Source organism: Rhinatrema bivittatum, chromosome 1 (genome assembly GCF_901001135.1).
Source record: "Rhinatrema bivittatum chromosome 1, aRhiBiv1.1, whole genome shotgun sequence".
In the NCBI taxonomy this organism is placed as follows: Eukaryota; Metazoa; Chordata; class Amphibia; order Gymnophiona; family Rhinatrematidae; genus Rhinatrema; species Rhinatrema bivittatum.
In genome coordinates this window covers 649,382,267-649,394,369 of record NC_042615.1, presented here as the reverse complement: position 1 = coordinate 649,394,369, position 12,103 = coordinate 649,382,267, and the positions used below count along the sequence as shown (strand labels likewise).

The window sequence follows — 12,103 nt, the reverse complement described above, 5'->3', positions numbered from 1 at the left end:
CCTTCTTGTATCACCTCCAGGACCCACTGGTCTGATGTGATGTCAACCCATCTCTGATACAAGAGAGTGTTGAAAAATAATTGTTTAAAGTTTAAAATATTTAAAGTTTTATGTAAAGGGCGATAAGTATACAATATTTGTCAACACGCACTGTTATATGTGATATGTACAAGCATTAAGTTTATAAGTGCATTGAATTTGGTGGTTTTATGTGGTGTGAGTAGTATGAATGGTGTGAATGGAGGGTAGAGTATGATTGAGATAATTTTTAATGTAAGGAAGGTTTTGGGTTACATAGTGGGACTTGTATAAAAAGCATGTAAATGATGATGTATCAAAATTATTATGTACAATAAAAAATTTTGGCATTATATATTGCCGAGTTCCTCTGGATGATTACATAGTTTATGTTTGGAACAGAGGTAGCGCACGTGTTTTGTTGGCCTTTTATCCCTTGATCATCTAATAGCCTAACAGACTCCCTCACTGGCTTCCTGCTTCAAATGTATTTGAAAAAGATTTTGAATTTTTGCCTTTGTGGCCAGCTTCTTTTCAAATTCTCTTTTTGCCTGTCTTATCAATGTGTTATATTTAACTTGGCAGTTCTTATGGTTTTTCCTGTTTTCTTCAGCTGGATCCTTTTTCTGTTTTTTTGAAATAGATTATTTAGGATAAAATAGCCTCTACCACCCCACCTTATAACCATGCTGGCAGTCATTTGACTTCCTGCTACCTTTTTTAATGTGTCAAATACAAATGGAATGGGCTTTCAAAATGTTATTTTTAAACAATGTCCATGCCTGATGTAAGCTCTTAACCTTTGCAGCTGTACCTTTTTATTTTTTTCTAGCAATTTTTTCATTTTTATCAAAGATTCCCTTTTGAAAGTTTAAATCTAGAACAATAATTTTACTTAATGTTCTCCCTTCATTTAAGTCAAATAGTCCTCCATCCGTAGAGATTAACACAAAGCAGACTCTTGAAAATAATTGTTTACATAGCCAACACTGCCAGTGTTTCACTTAATAGCTTCCTCGGGGGCATACGAAGAATATTTAAAAAAGAGTACGTAACCCTTTAAATGGGACGTAATGTCTCGACCATCTCATCATGGAAACAAAGGCTATAATTTAAAAATATGTTGGGTTCCACATCGTAACTGAAATCTCCCACTACTGTGCAGCCAAATTTACTAACTTCCCTAATTTCCATTACTATTTCATCATCCGTCTGTTCATTTCGGCCAGGTGGATGGTGAGATACCCCCATTGTTATACTCTTCCCCATCACACACAGAATTTCTATCCATAAAAGATTTCACAGTGAATGTATTCTCCTGCAGGATCTTTATCATATTTGATTCAATACCATCCTTAACACATAACGTCACCCTCCTACCAAGTTGTTCCACCCTGTCATTGCAGTATAATTTGTGTCCTGGTATAGCACTGTTCCCTTGTCAACGAAAAATCTTTTTCGTTGGGAAAAAAATCAGCAGAACCCCAGGGGTCACGATTTAAAACTCCAGGATTTAAAACTCCAGGAAGGACGACTCAGAACCAATGTCGGGAAGTATTTCTTCACGGAGAGGGTGATGGATGCCTGGAACGCCCTTCAGAAGGAAGTGGTGAAGACCAAAATTGTGAAGGATTTCAAAGGGGTATGGGATAAACTCTGGATCCATAAAGTCTTGAGGATGTGAATGAAAGTAGAGGCATGGGGGTGGCTTGCGGGACTGACGGCTATTACCTGATTATTAATAACCTTATTCGATAAACATACATTTAATGCGACTCCAACATTGCTCTCTGCTTCAACGGCAAGAGGCAATGTGGGAAAAAGGATTTGCATTCACAAATAAACGTGGGAGTAGCTTGCTTGTTGCGGCGGTTACTACCCCAAACCAAATTAGCCTGCTACTTCACTTTCAAAGCATATCCAAGCAGCTCTCTGCGTCAATGGCAAGGGGGGATGAAGAAAAGAGGATTTATATTCAGACAACAACCAACAAGGACTAAATTGCACAGGCTGGGTAAACAATAAGCGTGGGAGTAGCTTGCTTGTTACGGCGGTTACTACCCTGAACCAATCAAGCCTGATACTTCACTTTGAATACATGTACAGCACAGCTCACTGCTTCAACGGCAGGGGGTGAAGAAAAGAGGATTTATATTCAGCCAACAAGGACTAATTGCCTAATTGCACAGGCTAGGTAAACAATAAGTGTGGGAGTAGCTTGCTTATTACGGCAGTTACTACCCTTAACCAATTAGGCTTAATACTTCACTTTGCAGCTCCAGCACTGCTCTCTACAGCAAAGGGGTGGGGGGGGGGGGTGGAAGAAATTAGAACCAAAAAGTTACCAATAAGGGCCCTGACCTCAGCAGTCAGAGTAACAGATAAGTATGAGAAAAATAAGTGTGAAAGCTTGCTGGGCAGACTGGATGGGCCACTTGGTCTTCTTCTGCCGTCATTTGTATGTTTCTATGTTTATCCTACAAATTCCAGAATGCATGGAGATGCAAGTTAAAAAACCAGGGCTAGTATAAATTCCCTGTAGGAACTGGCAGCTCCACCTTTCATTTTCACTTGCAGCTCCAGATCCTAAACAGCCCAGTGAGTCTGACTGGTTCAGCCTGAAGTCAGGTCCTTACCATCAAGTTGTTGTTTCCCCTCCTGGTGATTCTGAGATATAAAAATAAATATTCTGTTTTTAATATCTTTATATCATCCCATAATATTCCTTCATATGCAAGTGACTCACATCATAAAATCCTGTCATTCAATATTAATCATTTTGACCGATGATTATAAATACTTTGGCACCTGTACAGAGACACATAACTGACAGTCCTACTCCTTGGAGCTTACAATCTGTCCAAGACAGACAGACAGACTAGACACACAGCAAAAACGTATGAGGGTTTGAGTTACATGAGCAAGACCATGACTGAGGAAGTTTAAAGTAGATAGAAACTGAACCAGGTCGCTTAATAGGTGAGATTAAATGGTAAGAAGCATTAATTAAGTAAAGTGGGAAAAAATCAACAGTTCATCTAATTGCTGAATCTGCCAAAAAATTAAATCTTTGACCCAGATGCAACCTGTAAGAAAAGGGGAAGATAGGGTGAGGGGTAGGGAGTAAGTAAACATACTAGACCACATTTTTTTTTTTTTAACTATCTTAAACAACTTTTTCGCACAAGCTCAGTCATTCTGTCGACAGGAAACTTGTTGGTGTTGACATGGGGACTGTGGGAACATGAGGAGAGGGGAGTGAGACTAGAGAGCATACAAGAAAGTAAAAATAAAACAGTTGCTCTGTTCCTTCAGGAGCTCTTTCCCTGCAGGAGAGGGGCTGAACCCTCTGTGTCTTGCTGACACACCAGGACCTGACCGTACCTGTGCCTGTGGGAAAAGACCCATGAATCGGGTCCTAAATAGTAGCAGTTTTTTCTTTTTCACATTAACAGAGTAATACTCCCGATATATTATTTGTTTTCTTTCAAAATGCTTGTAGTTGGGGAGATACTGCTGGAAAGTGCTGTCTTGGGCAGGGGAAACTGAAAGAAATCTAGATTTGTCCATTGCTTCATGTGAGAATGTATTTGAAATAATAAGCATACATAGTAAATGCCTGCAGAAAAAGATCCAAGCGGTCCATCCAGTCTGCCCAGCAGGTTTTTTTTTCTTTTCTTTTTAACAATAATAACTGCAGCTCCATGCAGTTTACCCCCATGCCTTCTTTTACGAGAAGTAACTGCCACTCCTCTTTGTTAAGAATGAGAAGATGAAATGGTATGAATCGCCCTTGCTGTTCCCTCCAGGCATCCTGGCTCTTTAAACTGTCATCAAGACAAAAAAACAAACCCCATAACCAGGCAGTCCGGACACCCATGGACTCTTACCCGCCCCCACCCCAGCCTGGCTCCCCTACTTGCAAGGAGAACACAACACAGAACTTGGATGCAAAGGCCACAGCTGTTTATAGAATCCCTAACATAGGAGTCTAAATAAGCACAGAGTCCATTCAATAATGTTTACAAAATCGCGGCCCGGCAGGTGCCGGTACTCTAATATCCACTCAAGCAGAACTGTGGGGTCTCGCGCCCAGCCAGCCTCATGACCAGGCCTCATCACCGCTAAGAACCGGATGGGATCCCGGCTTGGACCACCACAAAGCAAGCCTGCTGCTGAATCCCATCCGCTGGAGGGAATTCCAGCCTAGCTGCCCCAAAGCAAGCCTTGCCTGAGCCCCTCCCCACGTAACAGCCTCGATCCGTCGAAGCCCCGAGCATGGGCCCGACATTGATCATTCGTGGCAAGTGGGTGAGGGCCCCTAGGCCTCTCAATTACATATTGGCACCTCCCAGCTTCCTTCTAATGCTTCTGCATGTACAAAAGCACTCCTGGACTCTGTCGCTGCCACCACAGGGGCCCGGCAGATGAGAGCACTGAAGCTTCTTCCTGCCCATACGTGATGGGCACCCCCCAAACAATGGCTACGGCCGCTGCATCTGGGAGAAGAACTTCTGCATCATTTGCAAGAACAGATTGTTACCCATGTTTGACAAGTATACCCTGTCGGGAGCATACAGCTCTGCGCAGTGCCCATCCACCCATTCAAGTCGCTAATGATAACCACCCTGGAGTTGTATGGCTGTGGCTTCCCGTCAGTTGAACTTGGCACAGTATCTACCCCACCTCCCGGTACCCATCAAGCTATGATGGGGTATGATACGGACCAGCAGATTTTTTTGCGGTCGGCCATGAGGAGTCTTCCTGATATTGTTCATTAGAGCGATGCTGCTGATGCCTTTCACTAAGTCATTGCCGCCAAGGTGAATGATGATTAGGTTGGGTGGTGCTGTGCTTACTCTTCTCGACTGCAACATGGGCCGTAGCTGATGCCATCGCATGCCTCCCCGACCCAGCCAATCAATTGTCCAACCTTTCTGTGAGAGCCCAAGGTCATGACCAATGCGAATTGTTTTGAGCTTTGGGAAGAATGCTAGGGCTGCTAGGTGAGAACGAACCATGTTGCTGGACAGTCCCTGCCACTTGATGTGAACAATATATCTAAACAAGAGGTCCTCTGGAACCTGGTGGCCGGACCAGCGGTTTGCAATGAGAAGCTCCTTCACTTTGCTGTAGTTGCTGCCGTGAGTTCCATGTAGCTGGGGCAAGTGATCTTCGCAGCATCTCACATGCTGTCCAGTTCTGAAGGACCAAAGCTGTTCCAGGACCTCCCTGCCATTCAGTTCGGTTTGTGGTGCCAGTTTCCTGAACAGGGACCACTTGCAACGAGAGAGACAGCTATCTCCTTGCGCATTCCAGGAATATGCTTCACCCACACAACAATGTTCACGTGTAGGCAGCATAAAACGAATTCCCTCAGTAACTCTGCCACCAGGAGGCACTTAGAAGTCTGATTGTTAATTGATTGAACTACTGCCTCGTCACACCATAGCACCACTCATTGGCAGCTAAGAGCGCTGCCCAAGATATGCACAGCAACAAAGATGGGAAAGGGCTCCAAAAATGTGATATTTCTGGTTAGGCTGGTCGCTGTCCGGCCAGCTGCTGCACACCAATCACCCCTAAAATAGATACAAAACCGATGCCTCCTGATGTGTCAGAGTATAACTGAAGGTCATTGCTGTTGACCGAGCTTGGGAGCCAGGCTGAGACACTACTGAAGTCCCTGAGGAACTTGGATCAGAGCTTCAGGCCCTCCTTTGGACCTGCTAACCTGCAAGCGATGATGGCCATGAATCAGTCCTACCGTGGACCGAATCAAACTACCCAGGAATATCCTTCCCATGGGAATAACCCGCATGGTGAAGGTGAGGCTGCCTATTAGGGACCTCATGTGACTCAGCGTGACTTTCCCGCTGTGCATTGTGGTGTAGTAGAAAGCATCCCTCAAATTGGAAGCTGAGCAAAAGGAAACTACTTGGGTGCACTGGGAGCAGCCTAAATGCAGACTCTGTCTGCTTTATCCATAAGGGCGCCCTGGCCGCAGTGTCGAAGGATGAATATTGCACTGAGCAGTATTCTGCGAGAATATGGTCATTCACAGAAGCTCCGAGTGGGTGAGAGAGGGTTATGTATGAGCCTATGATTTTCCAGGCTTCCTCTTGGGAACAACTGCTAGCAGGGAGAGCACCAGGTGCTCTAAGGAGGGCTCGGTGAACAGGCCAACTGTGAGGCCCCAGCTGAACCTCCTTTCCGATTTTTTTTTTTTTTTTTTTTCTTGTAATGTCAGCCAGAATACGAGCTGAAGGTGCATTGGCCACCTTAGTAGATTGTGGCTGACCCGTGTGGGGAATAAAGAAAGCCTCAGTACAGTATTTGCCGTGGCCCTATTGGGATAGTGGGCCAACCAGGGAAGCATTGCTTGCCACCTCACAGGGGTTGGGGCTAAGGTGTGTTCATTTTTCTCACTTCTCACTGTGTGGCCTGGTGTAGTGCGGCGCATCGGCTGCAGATGGCCGGCTTCTTTTAGTTCACAGATACGTACATTGCCTAGACTGACTGGAATTGCCTAGATTTCAGACACAGGCAGCAGACTTTTTTTTTTTTTTTTTATGCCCGGCACAGCACTTAATTCTCCTTGCTTGCTTTAGTTATTGAAAAACAGCTCAGTCAGCTACTTCCTGCCTGCCCCTCTAGACTTCTGGTCTTCCCCAGCTGTCCTGACACCAGATGTCAGACTGAAGACCTGGCTAAGAATCCTGTGTGCGATTTCATCTGGGCACTACAGTACACTCTGATAGTTATAGGAAATCTCTATAGTGATTTCCCCCCTCCCGACTGAGCCCCGAGGAACAGATTATTAAAGGGAAGGGTGGAGTAAGTGACATGTAGGGCGTGGAAGGGGTGCATGTGTGCAGCTGGGACTGGCTCTGATCTGTCATGTGTACAAAAGGTGTCACATCCTTAATACTGAAACCATGGGACACTCCGTTTAGACGCTGAGATGAAAACAAACTCATGGACAGGATCTATCTGCTGCACTTTAAACTGGCATTTACAGTAGGAAAGCCTGCATTTGGGCTTTAACACCCGCACAGAGAAGGTACTGTGGTTTTCGTCCAGAACTTTCTCTTGCTCTGTTTTGTCTTGATTGCCTGGCTTGTTCCTTCCCCCAGCCTTTCTCTGACCTGAAGTAGCATGAACTGCTGGCTAAAGAGGCCTATAGCGTTTCCCCCCCACGTTTTCTTTGGGTTGTTAACTGCCCTTAAAACATCAAGGCATGATAAAAATGCCCGTTTTTGTTCTGTGAATCTGTACTGTACTATTACTGTTTTAGCAGGGTTATAGGAGCGTGTCTGTATGTCATATATATATAAAAGGGAATTCCTTAAGACACAAACAAGTGACCTGCACATTTTAAAGGTAAATTAGTTGTGGGACTGAATTTAAGGGGGTGGGTGCTGCCTGCATGGAAAGGAGCCAGCCTAAAAAAGGATAGACAAATGGGAAGTTTTCTGCATGGCCTTTTTAACTTGGGCTTTTTTTTTCTGTCTGAAGGGTGTGGTGATGTGCGCAAGTGAAATTCTTTGCCACTGCATGTTCAGGTGCTCTGCACCGTCTTTCTTTCACGCCACCCTAGGAATATAATGCAAATGGCATTCCAGGAGCCCAAAACTCCCTGCTTTCTACGCCTGTGAAGTTCCTCACAGTGCTGTGGATGGCTGCTCTGGTGACGGCTCAGCATTTCATCGGTCCCTGAGAACTGAGCTGCATGTGCCACGGTGTGAAAGTTATCTGCACAGAGAAAAAAAAAATCTTTAACAAATAAGCTCATTTTTCTGTGTAGTACAAAATCAAGTCGGCAATATAATTCAAAATCAGTATTATCCCAAAAACAATTTACAAAGTGATCCAAACTTACTGTCAGGGGCAGTGGAACACCTTTTTGGTCTTGGGGGGGGGGGCGGGGTGGCAGCACGTAAACCGGCTTCTGCCCATGCCTGCGGTGATCATCTCTCCCGGGTTTCCCCCTCTACTTCACATCAGGTTGAAACACGTCAGAGAGGCCGGATTCCAAAGTTCTAGAAAAATTAATTTGTAAGTTTATTTTTATTTTATTTATTTTAGTTTTTTCTATACCGGCATTTGTGAGAGTATCACATCATTATTATTGTTTGTTATTGTTTATGTCCTGCATGCCTGAAAGGAATTAGAGCTTATTGAGTGGTTCCATAAGATTTAGGTACTGTTTTGGAAAAGTATGTGACTGATAATGCTTGCGTTTTGCTCAGGGCTTCGCCAATAGAATATATATATATGATTGACCAATTCACAATGTATTCTAATTTCAGGAATGCTGATGCACTAGCAGTAGGAACGGTTTTATGGAGCTTTCCTGTGCAGAATTCTGCACAGTGAATGCAGAAAGTTCTAGGAAACATCTGAAGAGTTGACAGAGCTGGACTGAGTGAGCATGCAAGGCTCTTACTACAGCTCTAAATTGTCCCTGGCATTAAAATGATTGCCTCTGACTCTCTCAGAAGGATGTATAGAGCCTTATGCTTGTCTCCAGGAGACATCCATGAAATGGTTTCCCTGGATGGAAAAGTGCAGCTGACCTCATTCTAGTGCCTGATAGAGACATGAATTTGTCACTAAATTCTGGGAAGTCTTTTGTTCCCTTTTAGTGTCAATGCAGTTTATAAATTAGCCAAGTTAATTTTGTTTTTTGATTCTTGCAGTTTAGAGTAATGCTTGTCTTATTTTTTTTTCTTTTAAGATATTTAAGTTACTGATTTCTAATTTCTATCAGTGGCATATCATACCTTGGGTTTATTATATATACATGCTTCTCAGTTGTTGAAGGCTCTGGGATCCATAATGAGCCTGAGATGTACAGCTCGATCAGTTGTTACACCTGTTGCACTAAGCTTGTTACTAATTATAACCTGGCATTCCATGATATAAAATTACCCTGCCTAATCTTCAAATGGTAATAATTTTCATTTAGTTTTGTATGGATGTTGGTGGCTTTATGAAAACTGCCCAGCCTGTGTGTGGCTGTTCCAGCGTGCCTGCACTTTCACCTGCCTTTTCACAGAGGCATTCCCAAGGCGAGGGAGAGGCAAACCGTGCACGTAATTGTTGCATTTTCAAAACCACGCGTGTGTTTCAGGGAAACATATCTGCAGAAAAAGCTGGCAAAAAAATCTCTGCAGGTTCTTCCCCTGCATTTTTCAAAAGGAAAGTACACGTATTGTGTGAAATGTGCGGGGAGGAGTATCCATGGACTTTTCACGTCCGCACAGGTTTGAAAATTGCCCCTTCTCGGGTCCTGGAAATAGATCTTGGAAGACCCATTTAAAAAATAATAATTTCTGCAGCCTGATAGTACAATTCCCTATCCAGGTGTAGCTTCGTTGGCTGGCTTGGTCCTAACCGTTATCCTGTAATTCATAAAGGATTATGAGTTTGCAGTGTAGATCAGAGACAAGAGACCACTCAAGCCCATTCCAACAGAAGCTGCCTAAACTCGACTTCCCTAATCCACCGTCCTGTGCATGCAGGTGGAGTGCTGACACTCATGCTTTGTACATAGTCGCATTGCTTGCGGTTCTGTGGTCACTCGTACCTGGATAGAAGCTTGGAGCTTGATTGTGCTGACATATATTAGAGGATTTGTGTGTGTTTCCAAAATACTGCAATTAAGCTACATACGGTGTACATTGAGAGTGCATCAGCTACACAGCTCATAGATGTTTTCGACAACCATAAGAAATAGTTGCACTTCCTGTTTAGGAAATCATTAAGATAGCGGGACCATAATTACTCTTTCTCCGTCAAGAACAAGCTGGTTTGCATAGTGGAAGGAGAAGAGTGCTATCCTGCTCACGATGTGCCTTGGTTCGTGTTTCATAGTATCATTATGCTCTCCTTTTTTTTTTCTTTCATTTGTTCTTTCACACCATTAGGGGTGTGCTCATGCTCAGAAGTTCAAAAAATGAAAAAGTAGTTCGCTCTGGTTAGGTAGGGAGGTGCTCTTCAGATCCCTCTAAGAGTGCATTACAAGGCTGGTATGCTTTATCCTTTCTTTTCCAGTTCTGGGCCTGGCTTGAGCAGAGATTAACTGTGCAAGCTCTGTGCGAGATGCTGGTTAGTCCATCCGGGTTATTTGACTTTCTCATCCAAGCTGGGATTTGAACTTGATGTACTAGAAAGATGAGCGCATTGACTGACTCATGTGTCACACATGTGTCACTATGCCCTTGCTTTCTAGATTTTGTATTTAAATCCAAAAAGAGCCCATTCTCCCTTTTTTTGAGATAACTGCTGATATAATAATACTGCCTGCTTCTGTAATGTGGCACTATTTCTTGTGCTTTTCATGGCCAGAGTCCTACAGCTGGAAGCTGCACAAGCGAAAACAGTTTCTGTTGTAAGGATTTGGGAAATGAGATTTCTTCCCAGCCCTGTGCCACCAGTTATTGGAAATTAGAAATGTATGCCCTTTCCCATATGTGTTCTACTACTGTTTATATCTGTAGTGCTAATAATCATACAGAGCACTGTACAGACACACGCGTGAGACTGTCCCTGCTTCAGGAAATCCATATATTACAGAAATCGTGGTTAAAATTGACAGTGCTGTGGTCAGAGCGCCGGGTCTAAGATGTAAATGCAGCCTTAGAAGGGAGGGCTTTCAGGAGGGATTTGAAGATGGTCATCTTGGGAGCTTGATGCATCAGCCCAGGAAGGCTGCTCCAGGCCATACGGGGCAACCAGGCAGAAAGCACGCAGTCAGGTGTTGCAGATGGAGGAGAAGGGCCCAGACAGGCGAGGCTTGCCCAATGAATAGAGGGGCTGAAATTCAGCACACAATTTCTCAGTGCTAAAGCCAATTTTTTTTTTTTAACTCCTGATGCAGTAAGCTAATGAGAGTTTAAAAAAAAAGTGCACAAATCAGAAAATTATTTAAAGAAAAGGTTTAGCATACAGAAAAACATGATTTATGCACAGAAAACATGGTTTACGTGTACAGCTCCATCACATAAAATATTTTTTATGTTTGCAAAGAAATCCATTTTTTTGTGTTCCTAAAGCATGTTTTCTGGTCATAAAATAGTGACTACAGGTCTGGGCACCGAAAGTCTTGCTTCTGACCATAGTCGTAACACTAGCACTGGAACCTTTACCTCAGACCAAGAGTAAAATTTCCAGCACACCTCTCTGCATTGGGGGTAATAGTTAATACCTTCATTTGCTTGGGATTTTCGTGTGAGGGTGCTAAACAGTGCAAACAGTTCTAGGAACACCTTTTTTTTTTTTGTGCGTAAAGTTCCCTGCTGCGTTGGGAGTAAAGTTTGCACTTTGCTGAGCACACCTTATTACATCGGGCCCTGTGTTTGTGAGGAGGAGGTTACAGAAGGATAAAAGAAGGAAGTAGTGAGGAGCTGCCGAGTGCAGGCAAGTGAGAAGAAGCTTGAACTGTATGTGGATGGGGAGCCCAATCTAATGATTTGAGAAGAGGGGTAATTGGTGGCATCAGTACTGCAGGAAGACACTTAGTACAGCTGAATTCTGAACAGACTGCAGTGGAAGATGATTCAGTGGGAGACCTGCCAGAAGCAGACTGCAGTAGTCTAAGCCAGTGGTTACCTTTTTTTGTGTTGTGGCACACCTGGCATTGGGCTCACCATCACCTTCCCTATCCCCTATTTCCTTGGCATCATCATTCTCTCTCTTCTTTCTTCTCTTCCCCCAACCCCTGGATCCTTCCCTTCCCTTCAATCTTCCCCCTGTATCATTACCTTTTCTCTTCCCCTTCCCCTCTCCCCCTATTTTCCACCCCTTGCATCATGACCATCTTATCCCTCTCCCTTCCTTCCACTGCAATCCTCTTTTCTCCACCACCCTTGGCATAATCACTTGCTCTTCCCTTTCCTCTCCCTCCCACCACCACTGGTATCATCCCCTTCTCCTCCCGTCCCTCTCTCCATATCCCACAGCGTCATCACCTTCTCTTCCATTTTCACTCCCCTCAACCCCTAGTATTATCACTTTCCCGCCTTTCCCCCTCTTTCATCATCATCGCTTCCCCTTCCTTCTCTCTCTCTCTCTCTCTGCA

General features: G+C 44.0%; 1 protein-coding gene across 4 annotated transcripts in view; it reads left to right on the top strand.

The window, feature by feature from the left end:
* The window catches only part of CAST (calpastatin), a 303,324-nt gene that overhangs the window by 117,661 nt on the left and 173,560 nt on the right, over window positions 1-12,103 (top strand). The window contains exon 1 of one of the 4 annotated variants that reach the window (XM_029572951.1): window positions 6,951-7,081. The exons of the other annotated variants lie outside the window; for them this stretch is intronic. The gene's annotated coding sequence lies outside the window, so the exon portion shown is untranslated. Of the gene's footprint in view, window positions 1-6,950; window positions 7,082-12,103 lie in introns of those variants that run through there. 4 annotated transcript variants of the gene reach the window in all.